Here is a 20,635-nt window from a genome sequence, read left to right as displayed (position 1 = left end):
AAGCATCCTCATCAAGCTCCCTAATCTGTTGCATGGCTATATGAAACTCAACCTACAACCACAACAGGAACATTATCATGAAAGAATAACATACACAGCTGTTGTTGCTCTTATTTTGCTTTTATACACAACAGGAACATTATTACATGAAGTAGGTACATGAACAGGAACAATATCATGCATTTACTTATTCAAAATAATTTAAGGTCACCTAGAGACTTACAAATGTTGTTGCTCTTGCAGCACTCCAAAAGAGCTCTTTGAAAACTGATCCAGTGAACTTCAACTTGAAATTTGCCCAAATGTGCCTAACACAGAACCTAGTCTCTGCATTAGGCACAACTTCAGACAGAGCTTCAACCAGTCCCTGTTTAACATCATCAACAATTACTTGTCACACTTCAAACAATAAAGAACAGGACAGAAAATAAGACTACAATAATCAAAACAATATTACCTTCTGCCTGTCTGACATGAAGGTGAAGCCTGCCCCATCTGCACTTCCAATGCATTGCATCAAGGATTCCAGAAACCATCCCAAGTCTCCCTGTTTTCAACCTCACAAGTTGCCCAAGCAATGGGGTAAATGCTGTTGTTCCCATCCTTAGAGACTGCAACTAAAATCTGGCCTGGATAACCTCCTTTCAAGTGGCAGCCATCCACCCCTATAATTGGCCTACAACCCTTCAAGAACCCATCCTTCAAAGGCCTTAAACAAATAAACATCCTCATAAACAAGGGAGGCTCAGGCTTTTCAATGCCATCAATCACAACATTACAACCAGACCCAGGGTTGTATTTCAGTACAGCCTTCCCATAATCCCATACCCTAGCATATTGATCTCTTGCTGAACCAAAAATGATCAACTTAGCTCTACATCTTGCCATCCAAGCCCTGTAGTAGGTCACTTCTACCCCCAAGTCATGAAGCACCCTATCCTTGATTTGCTTAACCTTCCATGATGGGTTAGTTCTGAACTCCTCAAGATACCTCTCAGCAATGAACTCTGCTGTGACCTTCTTGTTCTCCCTGCTTCTCACACATTTATGCTCCAACTTCATGGTTTTTATTTGCCAAGTCTGTTGTCTTTTTAACTTAGTAGCATGGATCTTGAAACTACACTTCACTCCACCCCTGCATATACACAAAGGCATCCTACTTGTCTTTGTGTCAAACTTGCACCCACACCTATTCCTACACTGAATAGTAATCCTAGTACTATCATTGTGTAAAAAATAGTACTCATACCTATTCTGTATGGCATGCACTCTTAAAGCTTTCCTCAACACTGTAGCATTGCTAAACCTAAGCCTATGAACAAGTACAACAGGCTTTGAGAAGTCAGATTTGTCATTAAACCATGGACTTTTGTCCTCTTCATCAGATGAACCATCCAAGCTCCTTAGGTCATCTGATTCTCCCTCAATTTCTTCTTGTAGTTGTACCTCATTCACATCCAAGTTATCTGTCAACCTTGCCTTTGGATCCTTGGAAACCCCCTCATCATGTACATCAAACTGCTTCCCAAGACTTCTTGTTACCTTAGCTAAAATTTCTTCAGAATTCTGCACAAACCACCTCTCATCCCCACTGTCATACTCCTCCTCTCCAGGCTCCCAAGTTATGTCAATCTCACTCCCATAAATTGAAGAAAAATCATCTTCCCTCCCAGTCTCACTGCCCTCACTACTATCCTCAAAAATCAATCCTTTGCCTACAGATTTTTTTTTCCCTTTCCCTTATCCAACACCTTCACACTGCCAGAACCCCTTTCAAGCTTAGCTTTACCCTTTTGTTTCCCCTTACTCAACAACTTCCCTTTACCAGGAACCCCCTTAATCTCAGCAGAAACCCCTTCAACCCTTTCTATCCCCTGTCTAGATCTAGGTTTAGGAGATTCTTCACCCTCCCTCACCTTAGGCTCATTTTTGTTAATTCTTGGGCTCTTCCTAACTACAGCAGGCTTACCTGAACTTTTCTTCCCCTTTCTCTCAGCCTTTACTGGAGTGGACTGGGCCTGGATCTCATGTATGGGCCTGAATGTTTCATTAGCAGTCACAAATACTTCAACATACCCTTCCCCATTCACTGTCTCCAGCAGCCCCTTCACTTCCTCTTCATTTACTAACTCCCTTCTCCCTGTGTTAAAGGTCCTACCTCTTTCTTTATACCAAAGTCTGTAGTTAGGTGGGACATGGACATTAAAGTTCACAAACCCATGCACAGCAGCTACCCTCAAATAATGCAAATCTATCTTATCCACTACCACATCCCTCCTCCAATAACATAAACCACCACACCAACAAAGCAAATGCTTTGATTTTGACACTTGTTTAGTAACAAAAGCACCCCCTACTCTAAATACTATATCAATTAATCCATCTCCATTGTCGGCCATTTTTCTACCTAATAAACAAATGCATAGCAAATCAATAAAACCCAACATAGCTAACCCCATTACACAGTCAACCGCAATACTTTAATCAACAAAATCAAACATATTTAAACCAACACAATGACAAACCAGTCAACAGTCAATAAAATCAATGATTTAAACTAAATAATTCACACATTACACCAAATCATACTTAATTTAATCAAATTCAACTTTAATTACAAATTAACCCATTTTACTGTTCTTAGGGTTCCTAATTTTTTTTCCCAAATTACCCTACTACACCCACACAAATGGCATAATGCAGCACACAATACTTGTTGAAAACTACTTTAAAGGGTTCGAAAGGTACCTGTATTGGAATCTTACTCCTGTTGCTGTCAGAATCCACGAAAAAGTCCAAGCTTTTTGGATGTTGGAAATGGCTGACGGAATCTCGCTGATTTGTTTCGCTCCAATATTGACACCTCCTCTTCCAACTCAATTTCTCAATCACAACAATCAGTATTGGAATCTTACTCCTGTTGCTGTCAGAATCCACGAAAAAGTCCAAGCTTTTTGGATGTTGGAAATGGCTGACGGAATCTCGCTGATTTGTTTCGCTCCAATATTGACACCTCCTCTTCCAACTCAATTTCTCAATCACAACAATCAGTATAGGGTTTGAATGTTCGCAGTAATTTTGGTTGTTCAAGATTTGCAGACAAAATTCAATGAAGCAAAATTAGTTGGGTGGTAATAAATGACAGAGAAGATAAATTCGAATTGAAGGGGATGGAATTTGGAGGGTAAACGACTATGTGGGCCCCACCAAAAAATTCCGTCACAGTTTCTGTTATCTGGTGGTGAAAGTAAAATTTTTATTTTTTAACAGGTGTTATAATTAAACTTCGAAATCTTAAGGTGTTAAAAACAAAATTAGGTCTTTTAACAGGTGTTATTTTCTAATTTAGCCTAATAATAATTAATAATGATAGTTATCATTATTAATATTTAATAATTCAAACTATTAAGAATTAATATTTAATAGTATTATTAATTAATAATTTCTAATAATTATAACAATTCTTTCAAAAAAATAAATAATAATACTGCCTCTGTCCCATTTTACTTGCAACATTTTCACTGGACACACTTGTCGATGCACATGTTTGACCGTTGATACATTTTATTATATATTTATATAAATTATAAAAAGTTTATATTAAGTAACTATACATTAAAATATACCCAACAACATCTTACATGATTACATTGACTTTCATATAATAGTTAAAAAAGAAGGTCAAAGGGAGATGTGTGAATAGTGCAAAAAGTCAAACCTTTGCAAGTAATTTGGGACGGAGGGAGTAATAACAATTAACAATTGATAACAATTTCTCTTAAAAACATTTGATATTAAAATCAAAATGTGTAGAAACATTTTATGTATGTGGGTATTGATTGTTATTTAATTGAGTTGAATTATTTTTCAAATCTTTACATACAATTTAAGAATTAAGAAAATAAAAGATTGATTTCAAGCAACACTTTGTATATCATTATTATTTTTAGGGTTAAAAAATATATGATTAAGACAATTTATAAGTAAAATCGTTATTACTCATTAAATCATTTTATTTTAAAATTTTTGTGAAATAAATATAAGTAAACCGTTATGTTTTTACTATTAACATATGTTAAATATGGTATACATATATTTATGTTTTCACTCATCTAAATCAATGGTATATGCACTTAATAATAGTAATAGTAATAGTAATAATGACAATAACATTAATAATAATAATAATAATAATAATAATAATAGTAACATTAATAATAGTAATAATAATAATAGTAATAATAATAACATTAATAATAGTAGTAGTAATAATAATAATATAATAATGATAATAATAATAATAATAATAATAATAATAATAACAATAATACAATCAACATCTCAAAAAAACCCTAGCCTCCTTTTCTCTCTTCTCTCTCCTAAACCTAGTCTCCATTGTCAATTTTAAAGGGGCTTCCATCGGATTTTCACCGGTGGAAAGCCCCAATCTCTATTTACTTTTAAGCTTTTTGTTTTAGGTTACAATAATGTCTCCCTCGAAAGAAAGGGTTTCTCTCCTTCGAAAGACAAGGTTTTTTCGATCTCCTTCGAAAGACAAGGTTTTTCATACTCTTTCGAAAGACAAGGTTTTATTTGTGCTTAATTTGGTCTCCGGTTGTGCGGGGCTACTATTGATTGTGGCTTGGATTCGGGTTACGGAATCAGCACAAGAATTTACTTTCTCACAAAATTGCGAAGTGACGATGGATCCACTCAAAAAGTTGTATGAGACAACGAATGGAAAATATGCCGAATTGTTATATTTATGTATTTAGATTCTTAGCCCTTCCCCGATTAATTCTTGTTTGATTTTGTTAAATTCGTTTTCATTATCGTTCATTGTCAATTGTAGATGCCGTATGACTTATATTAATGAAATTTAGTGTCCTCTAAGACTTTTTTCAAAAAAAAAAATAACAATAATAACAATAACAATAATAATAATAATAATAATAATAATAATAATAATCATCAAAATAATAATCATAATCATCATAATCATAATCATAATCATAATAATCATAATAATAATCATTATAATAATAATCATAATCATCATAATCATACAACTACTACTACTACTACTACTACTACTACCCCACTTACCTCTTATTTTATTCAGGTCAATTAAATTGCCTAAAACTATGTGCTGGAAAAACTGTAACGCTTAAAAAAACACGGAGGGAGTAATGCAATTTCTCGTATCAGATTGAAGTTAGGTGTAACTCAAGAAGACCTCAAGGAGGAAGAAGATCAGGTCAGTTACCCACCTCCGCGTTGTCATGTGATGAGGAAGAAATTGCATCACAAGAGGAAAAGATGGTGGAGGAGAAAGTATTTTCGAAGATTTCTAGATTTGAACAGTACTCTTGTTCCGTCATTAGCAGCTTCTTCGGTGCCGCGATGGTGGAGAAATTTGGTGGAGTTGCTAGTGGATGACGTGGTGGTCGAGGTGATCGCACCGGCGAAACCGGTGGTGTGCATTTCGCGAGTAGTGTTAGTGGTAATTTTGAGAGTAATGGGTTGAGAACTAAGATCAGTGGTTTTGTTGGTGGTTTATATGGTTGAATGTTTGAGAGCGGTGGCGCTAAATGTTGCGGTTCTAGTGGTGGTCTAGGAGGTTGTGTCGGAAACTGTAGTGGTGGTGGGAAATTTGGCTTCTGGTTGAAGAAGAGCTCAAATCAGGGGCCGAGATTAACAGTGAGTGGTTGTAGCGGCGACGACAAATCCGGTGGCGGTGGTAACATCGAGAGTATAATGTTGGAGACGATTTTACACAGTGGTCAAGGAGGTGTCGCCGGCGATGATGGATGTAATATTATAATAGTATTGCAGGGAAGCCGCCAGAAGGAATGTTCGAGCGTGGAGGTGCCGGAGGGAGCGGGTCCGGGTGTGGGCTTGGTGAGCGTGCTAGTGGTGGTGATTTTTTGGGTGGCGAGCAGGGCCGTTTCTGAGATTTCGGAGGCCCTAGGGCGAAATAATATATTGGGGCCCTATTGCCCCTATATGTATACTTCACCGTTTTATAATAATTGCACCACCTTCTCCAAAAATCTCATATATTTAGTTTAAGTGTTGCAATTGAAATGAACAAAATTTAATTGTACTTCGGAGAGAAGTGTGTACATAAATTTTTAATATTGGGAGAAATTCTTTTATTTCTTTGAATTAATAGTCTAAATTTCAATTATGTTCACTAATTTAGTAAACAAATCCAACTGCACGTAATTTAAAATTAATACTAGTGTATAGAAGTCATAAAATACATTATTATATCATCGACAACGCTCTATAAATACAAATGTCTTATCATCTAAAACATAGCATCATGATTGACCCTATGCAACAAATGAAATTGATCACTTGCTTAGTATAATTTTAAAACTTAGCAATTTTTTTTTTAACAAAATTTTGGGTTGCAATTATTTTTAAAATAGTAGGCTAATTGATACATATTGCTCTAAAAAGTTAACATATGAATAATAACTTATAGAGTATATATTGTATCTAATTTCATTGGGTCTTTGGGAGAATTATAGGTTTTTTTTTTTTTTTTTTTTTTTTTTTGTAAGAAAAAGAAAAAAATAATGTGCCTTGATTATTCAAAATTTTAAAAAAAAAATGTGTCTTGATTTATTAAAAAAAATAAAAATAATGTGTCTTGATGAAGATAATAACGATCAAATAAGAATGTGTAAAAAAAAAAAAAAAAAAAAAAAAAAAAAAAAAAAAAAAAAAAAAAGAGCTAATTAATTAGCAAAAACAAAGCTATGGGTTTCATCATGCTCATCATTGCCACTTTGCCACTGTTGGGTAATGCAAGGAATCAATATTAGGGGAAGGGTATGTTAATCCTAACCTATTATTTGTAGCTTGGAGAATAAGTTAGAGTTTGTTATGAGAGTTTTTCTATAAATAGGCCTCTTTAGGAGGAATAATTATCATGCTGAATATTGTTGAGGTTTGTTATTGGGAGAGAGTGAGCCTCTTGAAAGCTCATATTAGGAGAGAATACACCTCTCGAAAGTGGAATTATCGTTCAATTAGCTGTAATTCTCATCTTAATACTATAATCAACATTATTCTTCCTAATTTCTGCCATAGTTAGTGCCGAAAACCATGCTAATGCCTAGCAGCAAGTTACCCAAATCAACCGGTTACCAAATTGACAAACCGGTCAAGGGACTATTTCGAGCAGATGGAGGGGACACGTGGATTGTATTGAGATTATTCAAAGGTGGGATTGTTTTGAGCACAAATGTCAAAGGTGGGATTATTCTTTTCCATTTTTTCAAAATAAAAATATCATCTCGTTTTCCATTTATGCAACTCATCTCCCTTGTAATCTCTCTCTTCTCTTAAAATCCACACTTTTCACATAACCATGGAAACCAACTTTGAGTATTCAAATCCAAGTACTCAACCCCCACCATTAATGGTGAAAATAACTAAATCTCAAAGTACTCCGTAGTACTCAACCTCAATTTGACACAAAAGCAATATTATTCGAAAATTTTTGTTATGGTGAAGTTTTAAATATGAGATTTGGTTCATATTATTATAATTTTCAAAAACTTAAAGCATAGAAATTTAGTTTGTCCTTCGACTTTCTTTAAAAAGATTTGGTCAGACTTTTATTTTGAGTGACCGTGACAATAGAAGTTAAATTCTACCATTAAACTTGAAATGAAATTGTACTACATTTGTTAAAGGCCGGCGTGACAACATACAAATATCCCGTTCTTTTTTTCCTCTATTTTTTTTTTTAATTTTGTTGTTGTCGATAGATATAATAGAGTATTTTATTAACGCTGATTGTTGTTGGGTGAGAGGTTAATGGATGGGGAAATAGGAAGAGGAAAGAGAAGAAGAAAGAACGAAAAAGAAAGAAAAAGCAACGAGTAAGGTTTTTTTAAAAATGACTTTCATGTCCTGGGCTAGGCACATGGGCATATTTTTACCTGTCGTAAAATGTTAACAAATTACCCGACCCAATATAATCAAACACATCTCAAAGTTTGACCAACCAGGGATAAATAACAAGTGGGATTTTTTTATAGTGGAATAATATTAGTTGGGACTATTTATTTCAATTTTTCCATGTTGAAAAGTGGTATTCTATGGGGTGGTAAATGGAATTAATTTTTTTTTTTCCTTTTTGATAAAAATCAATAAAACACTAAAATCATGCATCAAAACTTCATATTCATTGTTTAATAACAAATTAAGTATGATGAACATTGTTGCATAAACAAGTAAAAAAACTTTGTCTTACATATTATGAAACAAAATAAAAGTCTTACAAATAATTAACTAAATTGATTAAGCACATAATTGAAAAGGTAGGAAAATAGGTCGTTATTATCACCTCCCTAAATCAAACCAAGTTTATAATTTCTAAACTAAACCTAAACAAGTGTAGCGACAAGTTCGGTGCCAAACCACAACGACTAAAGGACAAAGATTTAAGTCAACTAAGGTAATGAAATAGGTCAAAACACTCGAAAATAAATCGAAAAAGAAATCCACACAACTATAAATCGATTACCAAAAACACAAGCACCAGGCATAGTGATTCAAGCAACCAATTGCACATAAATAATTTTGAGCTTAATTAAGGGAAATTAACAACTTTAACTCACTCTTCACAATCAAACATGATAATTATCAACTAGATTAATTCACTCCCACACATCCAACTTAGCCTAAACATGGATGAATTTTATACTCTCAAGTAACTCCCTCCCGCATAATCAATTAAGAGCACGATAATATCAAACAGACAATTCGTTAGAAAGACTTTCAGCAATAAAGTCATCATCCCTATTCACAAATTGAGCATCAATCACAATTTAAACACCATCAATTAATTATAAACATCAATATTCCCTTCATCCTCTTTGTTATCTTAAAACCTATCCTAGCATAAGGAAAAGGACCATGAAAATCATGAAGAAACTAGCCAAATTGGCAACCAAAAGAATAATGAACAAATAATCAAGGACTAAATAAAGATTAACAACTAATTAAAAAACAAGCTAAAATAAAGGATTAAACTAATGAAAGCAATTAAATAAAAGCAATAAATAAGAGTAGAGAGAATGAGAATGGAGGATTTGTCATATTCATTTGGTTACCAAACAATTTTCTAAAGCTTTCATCTTTCTTTGATTTTTCACTCTAAAAACCCTTAGCTAATCCTAAAGACCTAAGAGAGAGAAAATAAAAGAGAGGCCTAATCTAATCCTATTCTAAGTTTATTAAAAGCTGGTCCTAATAAAATTCCCTAAGGGTATTTATATTACAACCTCCATAAAAGAAATAAGCTTATTAAAGATAATTAATGAAAGAAGTAAAAGAAAATAAAAACAAAAGGAGATAAAAAAAGGACATAAAAATAAAAATCTCCCCCAAAACAATCAGACCCTTTCACCCTTCCCCTTAAAGATAGGCAACGGGCCGTGCCGTGCCGCGGTGGTGGGTGTGTCGTGCCATGCCAGCTCCGCCCACGGCACGACCCACGTACCTGGCGGGCCGTGCTGTGCCGGGTCGCGTGCCAGTCCGTGCCACTTTTTTTTTAACAATAAATGTAAATAAAAAAACGATATATATATATATATATATATATATATATATATATATATATATATAGTACAACTTAATTTTATATAAATAATGTTATTAATTTATGTTTATGTTAATGTTAATATATTTTATTTTGAACAACTTTATTTTAATTAAGGTTATATAAATTATTTATCTAATTATGTTTAAGTTTATATACATAATTTTATTTTAGCAAAAAATAACAATGCATATAATAAAATAAAAAAAAAAAATTTACGAGTGCGATAAGCCGAAAACACAAAAAATTGAAGAATAACTTATTTTATCATATGCTGGTAACCGGTACGATAAATCGATAATACAAATAATTAATGATAATTAAAAATCGTACAATAATTGGTGAACAATTTCATTTATTATACGGAATAATTAATAACTTCATTTATGTTAATGTTAATGCCGTGTCGGGCCGTGCCCGATCGTGCCACATGTTGTGCCGGCAAGCTGCGTCGGCGTGCCGATCCATGGGCCGGCCACCGTGCCACGTGCCGTGCCCGTGCCAAATTCACAATTTGCGTTCACGGCATGGCCCACAGGTGGGCCACCATGCCGTGCGCGTGCCGGCACGGCCCGTGCCCATCTTTACTTCCCCCATTTCTTCTTCGTGCTGCCCTTCAATCATCATCCCCATTTCACGCATCAACATTAATCAAATCACTCGAAAATTGGGACCCTTGGATATGATTGAAATAAATCGCAACAATAACATTATACTACGTATTTGGATTGTTTAATTTGGAATTGGAGCACTTGCTCCAAAGAATAAAGTGCCCGCTCAAAGGCTACTGATTCGTTGCCTGATTTGGGCATGAATTTCCGTGATTGTTGGTGTTGTATTGCTGGCCGGTTATTGTTGCTGTGTGCGGTGGAAGCACTAATGAAGGCCGCGAGAGGGAGAGCAGGTGGTGCTTTTTGGTGACTGTCACAATAACGTTATACTACGTAATTAAATGAAGGCGTAAATGAAGGTAAATATTTGAGCGGGAAAGTCCTAATAATATTTTACTTAGTACCATTTATTTATATATATTAGTAGAGAATTATAATCAAAGTTAACGTGTAAAAAGTGACCAAACTCCAAATGGTGCAATCATTTGGAAGCATAGGTGGTATAAGATTAGGGCAAAATCTATGTATAATAAATATATATATTTTTGATATTATCGTAATTAAATGAAGGTAAATATTTGCATACAAATCAATATAAATAGTTATAGAGTGTTAGATAAGGTGAGTGGGTGTATGGAAAGAGTTGGATAAAGTAGGAAAGAGTGTAAAAAGGTGGATGGGTGTAATAAAAATGGTGAAAAAATTACATTGTAAGAGAGTGTAAAAAGGTGGATGTGTATAATAAAAAGGTGGAAAGAGTAATAGTGTAAAAAGGTGGGTGGTATAAGAAATTGTTAGAAAAAGTATGAGATAATAAGTGGAAAGATGTTTCCAACATTGGATAATGTAAATGTGTAAAGATTATCGGGTACAGACTTAAACAAAAGGTGTAAATAACTTTTGTGAACTGGGTAGTATAAACAATTAAATTAGAGAATGTAACAATTTTTAAGCAACAAGGCCACAAGGGAAAATTGGAACTAACATGCTTGAATTTGCTACTATGTTTTACAATCTTCCTTTAGTTTTTTAGTGTATCTAATGTAAGATAAATCTAAGATTCTGTTTGGGAATGGATATACTGGCACCAAACTTACCACTATTGTATCATTTTTTATTTTACTGAATCTCTTTGTTTTGTGCCAAATGAAAGAGATGATATTGTTTAGAAATTAAATCTGCTAATGTTTCTTAGGAAATGCTTTGCTAGGCTAGACAGAAACTAATGATTATAGGATTGAGGGATTTTTTTTATTAAATGCTGTATATTGCTTTTAGAATATATGATTCCTATTATGATAGTTGTTCCATATTTTTATGTTTAAATATGATCTAGAGAAAATAAAGATAAATTATGGCCAGTGTTTGAAAAGGTATGCCTAAGGCGCAAGGCGTTAGGGGTCATGTGCCTTTTATGGTCTAGGTGAGGCAATTTTGATTAGGCGCAATAACGCGCACAAAGATTTTTTCATATTTCAGAATCTTTTATTGGTGTTTATTATATATGCTTTGCATCGAGGCTCATTAAGCCGTGCCTTAGGCGCAAGAAAATATAAAATGCCTTGGTGCACCTTCTTTTTATACATTGATTATGGCTAGATTTTTTAAATGTATCACCTGGACACCTAATATGGATACCAAGGATATTTAACATATATTATTATTTTTAATTTATTTTTATCAAATAACTGTGAGCTTAAGTAATAAGGGACCTAGGATAGATTTTAGGAAAGCTGCATGGCTTTACTTATTCCTTAAGAATAGGAGTTTATATGTGAAAAAAAAATTGTGTTTTATCTTAATTAGGAAACCTAGTTAATATAGGATTAATATGCTTACATAGAGGGATCTTAGTATGTAATTTTATGTGTTTGTGATTGAGATTAATAAAGTTTTTAGTTTTGTGATAAAACTTATTAGAGTAGGTGATAAGCTTATTCACCCAATCGGGCATATTTAGTTTGGTTTATTATTTGAATAATTTGTTTAAATCTGTTAGTTTAGGTTATTTGATTCCATATCACCAACCTAGCTTTTGTGAAGTCCGTTAGATGTAGCAAAATCATATCATCACCTCTTAGAAGAGTAATAGAGAGATTGGGTAGAAGACTGCTATTTTACGGGTATATTAGTGTATCTTAGTAAAAAAAAATCATGAGATGTAGGGATAGTCTTGTTTTCTTCATTTGATAAATTTTTGTAAAGATATTGACATTATTAATGTCTGCTAGCTGACTATTAAGGGTCTATACTTGAAACTTTAGTGAAGTGTCAACATCTAACTTTATGAAGCATTGTCAATGTTGGCACTTGGCATTAATTTAGTCGTATTTGATTGAGAATCGATAAGTAGTGTGCAGCTAATCCATTTCATTTTTCTACTTTGTAGGACTGAACATGGTGATCCTAAGGTTGATGTCAATGGAATGAACCCGAGTGACAGTACCTCGAAGGAAGCATTGGATCTCAAGTCCTCAGTTACAGAAACATTGATTTCTGAGATGCACGATTTATCTTTCATGCTTGAAAGCAGCCTCTCAATTCCGAACACTGGTAGATGAAACATCATGTGTTGGCTTCTCTTCTACTGGATGCAAGATTCGAGCTTTTTATCGTCTTCGTGCATTGTATTACCATTTGTATTTACTGGCATTGTATGTCCATTTGTATTTTCTAGCTTTGATCCATTTCTTGTAATTTTATTCTTTCCTTTTTTTTTTTTTTTTTTTTTTTTTTTTTTTTTTTTTTTTTTTTGCAGATGTGATATTGGGATTTTTTGCACAGGTCTTGAAAAGGTTATGAAAGTTCTGAATTTTGTTCAGATACTTTTTAGGTAACTAGTTGTTGGTGCACTCGCAATGCGCGCGCCCCCCCAACGTCATGCTATGAATGATGGTGCCCGTGTTCGGATGTTTCTAAAATGCGAAGCGGTGATATCGATAAGGGTTGTGGGAGGAGCAATATGATGTAGTCTGGTGATACGTTTATGGAACCTGAAGGAGGGCAGAGTAGTTAGCATTTTGATATTTTATATACAGCAGTAATGTAGTATATTTTTTTTTGTGTTGAACACATATACCTTTTTTAAATTATAGTGATGTGATTCATGTGTGTATAGGATTACATTGGGTATAGTAATTATCGGTACGACATGATAATACAGAGATCATATAATTTATAGATATGTTTCAACTCTTTCAAGTATATAAGGTTACATTATTGATAGGTGCAAATATTTTGTTGGGAATTGTCTAATATTATTTTAAATCAATGTTGAAGATGGATAGTAATGATCTCCTATGTTGAAAATTGCAAAAAAAAAAATCGTAATTTAGTAACACATGTATTGTAATATGGGCCAATGCTTACAGAATAGGTATTAATGTGTGCATTTACTATTGGATTGTATGGTTACTGATTTAATGCTATTATATACTCAGTCTTTTTGTATTCTACGGTAGATATATAACTTGTTTTGTGTAAATGCAATACGTTTTTCCTAAAAAGGTGATCTAATTTGATATCTATTCAATTGCCATGGCTATGTCTGCATTAACATTTACCATTCGATTTGAAGACGAGAATAAGGATAAACTGGTAAGCCTTCTCAAAACTTCATTAGAAGTGTACGATCATATTATTTATTTGAGTTGTAGTGCTTGCAATTTATATTACTTTCCAGATTATTTACAATGCAAGAATTTTTGACAATTTGAATTAGTTTGGTTTTAAAATAGTTTTATGCTCTGTTTTGATACAAGTTGGTATATAAAAGAGACTTTAGATGACTGTTATGGATCTCATTAAATATAGAATTGGTATACACCATGTTCTTATTGTTTCTTAGGGTTTGTCATATAGTGATGAGAATATGATCTGATTGCTTTGTAAGAGGTTTATTTGGATGTATTACAGAGGATAGATTTCTAATGTTGTTGGATATATCTTTTATTAGTTTCAATAATAGGATTAAGCGAACTTAATAAAGAAATCAGTTTTGTTTTTTTATTTTATTTTATTTTATTTTTGGACTTGTAGATTAGTCAAACGGGTCAAGCGGACTGGATCGATTAGTTTATACTTGAGCAAATTTTAAAGTTTTTCGAGTTTGGTTTGACCTGCAAAATTAAGAAGTCATTTTAAGTTAGTGTGTATATTTTCATTATGTAATTATGAGAGTGATCTGTAACGTCTAATAAGGATAGTGACTGCTTTGTATGTATATATTACAGCGTGTCCCTGACCGTTTGGAAGACATGTTAGCAGATGGATTTTTAAATGTTGAATTGTTGGTAGATGGTAGTGACGATTCCTGGTTTGTTACCTTGCTGCATGAAGAATCTGACAGTGGTTGGAAGATGTATCTTGATTTTGGGTGGTCAGATTTTGTGAATGATTTTTCATTGAACATTGGTGATATTCTAATGTTTGGTTACAGAGGTAATAATGTGTTCAATGTGAGGATTTTTTACTACACTGGATCCCCACAGGGTATTGGAGCAGGACAGTTGAATCATGATAGAGATTCTGGGCAAGAAACGTGGTTGGAAGGCAGTTCTTGAAGGCGGCTCAGGTAAAATGGCTATAAAAAATGCTATGCTTGATCAAGTTGCAGATGCCTGTGGGGAGACATGTTTCAAGGCTCCTTTCACTAAGAAGTATTTTGATCAAGCGGTTATTGTAAGTATTATGATCAACTATGTACTGCTTTAGTTATATTTTTGTATGATTTTATTTGTTGCAGTTATGTTATTCATAATGCCTTGTTTATGTGATTGGCAGAACGTTCCCTTGCCATTTGCAAGACAACACTTTGTGGGGTTTCCTTCAACAACAGATGTCATTCTGCAGTATTTTGATTCACAATTTCTTGTTCAGTTGAAGATTGTAGCAAAGAAGAACATAATAATTCAATGTGCTTTGAAGAATGGAGTTAGGAAATTCATTGATCATTATAATGTTCAAGTGGATGATGCTGGGCTTTTCAAGTATAGAGAAGGTTATCCTATAATATTTGATGTTGATTTAGTTTGATCAGGACATGTTTTTCAATATATGCAGTCAACATAACTTTGTCATTGCAAGGGTAACTATAATTATTAGTCTTAGTATTTTAATTTCTTAGCATGTATTGCTTCTACATTGTAATTGTAGTAGCTTTGAAAAAATGGAGCGTTGTTATGTGTTAGTAACAGCAGTAAGGTAGAGTACCGTGTGTAATTATATGCTCTTGGAGCTTTTGCTATGGAGATACTGAACTTATGCTAGTGGTACTTAATTGAAGTAAGAATCTTTATGTGGAAGCAGCCATTGGCATTGTTCGTTGTAGCTTTAAAAGAATGAAAGGGATTTTAAGATTGAATACTTAAGAGTTATACTATATATATTAATCTGGAAAGACTTAAATTATAAATTATTAAATCAAGTAAATATGTATTGTCTTATATAATTTGGTCGATCAGAAAATACCAAAAAAGTAGTCTTATTTGCTAGGTAGTTTTATAAAGCTGTGAGTTGATAATTGGTAGAGTTTAAAAGGAGTGTAAACAAACTTAAGAAGAGAACTACTAAAACTTAGTTATATTATATATATAATAAATATCCTGATTTAAGGATATTGGTACATAGATTAGATTTACATCATAGGCAAAATACATAGGCATTACTTTTTACAATGCATACTCACTAAAGTATGCTAAGTGCCTTCTTTGCTCCAAAATACTGATATTATCATTTAAGCCTAACATAATGTTCCTAGATACCTTATTCTACTTTTATTTACATGTGTTTATAGGGAACAATTTATGTTGCATCTGTTCCTTTTAAACACCCAAAAGATTTATGTCTTCTTATAACTAAGGCAGACTATGTTGTAGCATTTGAGTAACATCTGGCTTAATCTAGGTAACACCATTGGCATAAGCAAAAGATGGTGACTACATACTATACTATCTAAACAAGATCATGGCTTCTCAAGTGGATTCATAGGGGAGTCAGTTTCAGAAGCAGTTTCCTTCTCATGCATGTCTTGAAATAGGGCTGTTTTCACCTTCTTCTTAGCAGGGGTGTCATCAGTAGTGTTTTCTGCCTGAATAGCAAGCACAATGGTTTCCTTTCTTTTTGGTGGGCTTCGTTTGTGAGATAGATGAGACCAAGTTGGAAGTTCTTCCTTTGGAGGAGTATGTAACTCAGGAAGCTTGAGAGGTTCCACAGGTGGCTCAGACAATAGAAACATGTCAGCATCAAACTCCTGGGAAGCTAAGTCCATTTCATGCAACTGAGCCAGTTCAACCAATTTTGCATCATTCTTTGTTGATGGATTTTTATATCGAGCAGAGACCTTGTCAAGCTCAATGACCAAAGGCTTCTTACCATGTGCTATTTCCTCAAGCATCATCTCTTTTTGCATCTTCCTTTGTTGTTCAGACGAATGAGGCTCTATTGGATCTGTAATCATCTCAGATGATGATGCTGCAGCAGTGATCTGTGATGTGTCATCTTCAACTTCAACAGATTTTAGAGTCCATATGAGGACATTGTTCATTGACAGTTCTTTTGTAGGTCCCACTTTGATTAAAAATGGCTTGGTCGAAAGTATCTGTTGTATAGCTGCAAATACCTCAAGATTCTCCTGGAATATGTATACAATTCAGATTTAATATGAATGTAAGATTGATTCAAACCACATTGTGTACAGATCACGGAAATTAGTAACCAGAATTGTATAAGGAAGTTATTTGTATGTAATATGCAGTATAGCTGGTTCAGTTATGCTTACAATAACAAATTGTACATTACACTAACTTAAAGGACTGTAATGGAGGTCATTTAAAAAATAAATGAACATATAAAAGACATTTTGTATAAGAATGTAAATTGAACCTAGTAATATTTATCATGGGATGTTATATTTAGCTAGTAATTTGTTACAGTATTATTAAATGACATATTTCAGATGTATTTAGGATTGTATACAAAATTTAAGTGCAAGTAATGATGTATTGTGATATGGTTAAACATGCATAGAAATACTAAAGCTATTTTACAATAATTTAGAGAATCCAAATCTAAGTCATCCTAAAAATAAAAGAATACGAAAAAGGTAATTCAGAACAGAACAAAGATTGAAACAAGCAATGTTCACTATAAAGTGCTATATTTAATTGATGGTTTCTTACAGTATTTTTGATGCTGCAAATCTCAGCTGCTGATTTTCGGAAAAGTTTCTCTGTGTCATCATTGAATGTGGTAAATTACATAGTGCCTGTGCTATCTACTGCATCGAACTTGAATATAACTCTGTTAAACATGAATCCTGGTTAGTTATTACTTCTTGTAAGTATATATGTTTAAGAATATGATTGGTGTATGTATGAATTACTTGTGGGCAGAAGTAGTGTCTCCTTTCTTGCAAGTTGTGCAGCGAAAGTGAGCTCCCACAGGAAGCCTTGTTCGCTTTGAGCATTCATTGCAGCCTGCATATGCATAAATCTTATTGAGCTCAACATTTGGTATTGTGACTTGTATCCATGCTGTTTCTTCTTGCATGGTGTTAGATGGCTGTATGTACACCAAGAAGCACTATATTAGTATTAGTTGTAAGATAGCTTAATATTAAATGCCGAGCAAGAATCTTAGATATGCCATGCATATTAATACCTTCATGTTCCTAAGATCTGCAATTGTATAGATTCTCTTTTCATCAGTAGGGTATCTGACAGTAAGCACTCTTGCTTGCCTATTGAGCAAAACCTGTGGGTATACCCGTGTCTTGTAATATATATGTACTGATGGTTAGCTTACAGGTCAAAAGAGAATGCATATTGATAACTGGTTAGGGAATGATTATACCATTCACGGGAGCACAACCGCTCTATCTCCTTCAGGATCATGAATGATTCGAGTGGACATGGTAGTGCTCAGAATAAATCCTATAGATGCAGTATATACTAAAATTTAATATTTTCCTGTCTATTCGTAAGTGTATAATATGTATAGAAAGTGAGTAACCTCTTGTAGTACTCTGAGCTCTCAAAGCAGTGATGCCTACTACAATAAATCTATCAGCCCAGTTACTGAGTGCATTACAGTCATTCACAGCAAGGTCATTCCATGCAGAAACGGTGATGGATTGGTCATGGCTAGTACATAGGTTTGAAACACATATGAGGATATTAGTTAAATTGGAAATAATCATCTTACCATAGTTGAATAGATATATGTTTATAAAGAAGAGTAACCTTGTGTCAGTCACTACTATTTCACGAACCGGACTCTCACGTCCCTGTGAATTAGGAATCATGCGTGGTTGTTCTTCAACATACAAGATCACTACAACCACATCTGATTTTAAAAGAAAAACAGAAAATTATTAAATGATTTAACAGGTTATAATATGTCTTGTTGAATAAGATGCAATAACATTATACCAAATCTGTGGTCTGGTTCAGCTGTTCGTGGGATAGTTTATAGGGGCTGATAATTTGGAACAATTGGCCCAGCTTCTGGGTTTAACCTTTGAACAACAGTCTGCTGCCCGATAGTCATCTGATATGGAAGTTCCTCAATGTTGAATTTGTATTGCTCATCAACAATGCCTATAGGTGCTTTAGAAATCTCGTATTTTCCAGTGGGCTTTAGAATATTGTCGTAGGCTTGTATTTGCTCTCCAAAAAGGGCACATCGCATTTTGTTTTTCTGTGTTACATACATTATTTCAAAGAGCAATTTCAGAACATGTGGCAGAGCTGGCATACTTTTGGACAAAAGAATGATATATGCTATAAACTAAGTATTAGCAAAAGAATGAAATATGATCTAACCTAAGTATTAGCAAAGAATTAGCCTTTTTTCATAACTAATTCCCTTAAAAGTATCATGTAACAATTAGACCTTATATAAGTTGGTTGTGCATATGTTAAATCTATACATGAGTACTATAAAATGATATGTGACATCTCCTTTGAGAAGCTAGCTTTTCACAATTTCATGTTCTTTTTCCCTATGTTTTTTTCTTTGTCTCCTCTTTTTTTTTTTTTTGTTTGACACCATTTATAAGCTTGTCACGGCAATTAAGGGTATTTAACAATACATTATCATGAATAACTGATAAGGATCAAAATCTGTTGTAAAAACTTACTAACCTTTTCATCTTCTAAAATGAGAGTTTAATAGAGCAATCCAAGTTTTTTAGGAGACTCTCGAGGACGACCCTTTTCAGCAACCGTGACTTTCACCTTGTAATCTCTACTTTCCGTATTAAGTTCATTTAAGTATACTGATTCAAGCTTCATATTGTAGATTTTTTGTAGCCTATAAAGAGTACATGGAATAATTTAAGTCAAACATCCATAAGCATGACTAATTTCTTTGTAAGAAAGTAATTTGAGACACAGTTGTAATCATAAAAGAGTGAAAGAACAGAACAAATTTAGTAAATCTTGATTTATATGTATATGGGGACTGAATACACAAGCTTACATATGGAAATAGTTTATATAAGCAGCTATTTCAATGTTAAAAAGGTAGGATATTGCTAATCAAGTAAGTTTGGTAGGTCTATAAATAACATGAAATCTTGCTGGTGAAAGACTTGTGTTTCATTCAAGCATATTAATACATGTATCAGTTTACATATATCACACTTAGACTTAAATATCATGCAAGCAACCTTAACAGAATTCAGACTGCATAATAAATTTATAGAGAATCTTACAAAAGGAATTTCTGCTATATAATAAATAAACTACAGGCATGATCTGAGAGTAAATGCTATTCATTATATGCTATATGTAATGTTATACTATAATAGCAGAGAATATTCAGAAACATGAACTGGATTTATATCACAATCATTCATTAAATGCCATTTTATACATGAATATAATATACTGTGAGTTTGATTTATATATTCTACACATATATAAAGATAAATATGTATTTAACATTACTATCTAAACAATAGGATTGCATAAATTTCATTGATATTATGCATGAAAGGCTATAAAAATTAAAGTACCTTAATCGATTTGTACAGTTGCAGAGCTGAAGTTGGTGAATTGCTTGTTGAAGAAATGGTACTATTTATAGGAAAAATTAGAAGGCAACAATTTAGCAACCAGTCAAGCAAATTATAAAGAAATTCAGGTAACAACAGTAAGCATCCCATACCCAGTAATGGTCTCTACAGTACCGTAGTACATTAATGAATTTTACAATTATAATAATATAAGTAGGTTGAATTATCCTTTGGGTTAATATTTTTTCCAGTAATGATTTTTGGAGAAATAATTTTAAAACAGAAAATTATTTTCAATAAAAAAATGAAAATTTTTTAAATTTAAAACATGATTGTGTTTTTAAAGGAATAATAATAAAAAAACAAAAATTCACTTTTAGA

General features: G+C 33.2%; 1 long non-coding RNA gene across 1 annotated transcript; it reads right to left on the bottom strand.

Annotated features, from left to right (window-relative positions):
• Positions 1-41: 41 nt before the first annotated feature.
• Positions 42-535, bottom strand: LOC110731441. The gene is made up of 3 exons (XR_002513304.1): positions 458-535; positions 224-367; positions 42-52 (listed from the first exon to the last, which is right to left on the bottom strand). It is a non-coding gene; the product is annotated as an uncharacterized LOC110731441 (long non-coding RNA).
• Between the last annotated feature and the right edge of the window lie 20,100 nt (positions 536-20,635).

Source organism: Chenopodium quinoa, unplaced genomic scaffold (genome assembly GCF_001683475.1).
Source record: "Chenopodium quinoa cultivar QQ74 unplaced genomic scaffold, ASM168347v1, whole genome shotgun sequence".
Classification (NCBI taxonomy): Eukaryota; Viridiplantae; Streptophyta; class Magnoliopsida; order Caryophyllales; family Amaranthaceae; genus Chenopodium; species Chenopodium quinoa.
This window is presented reverse-complemented; position numbering and strand designations above follow the sequence as displayed.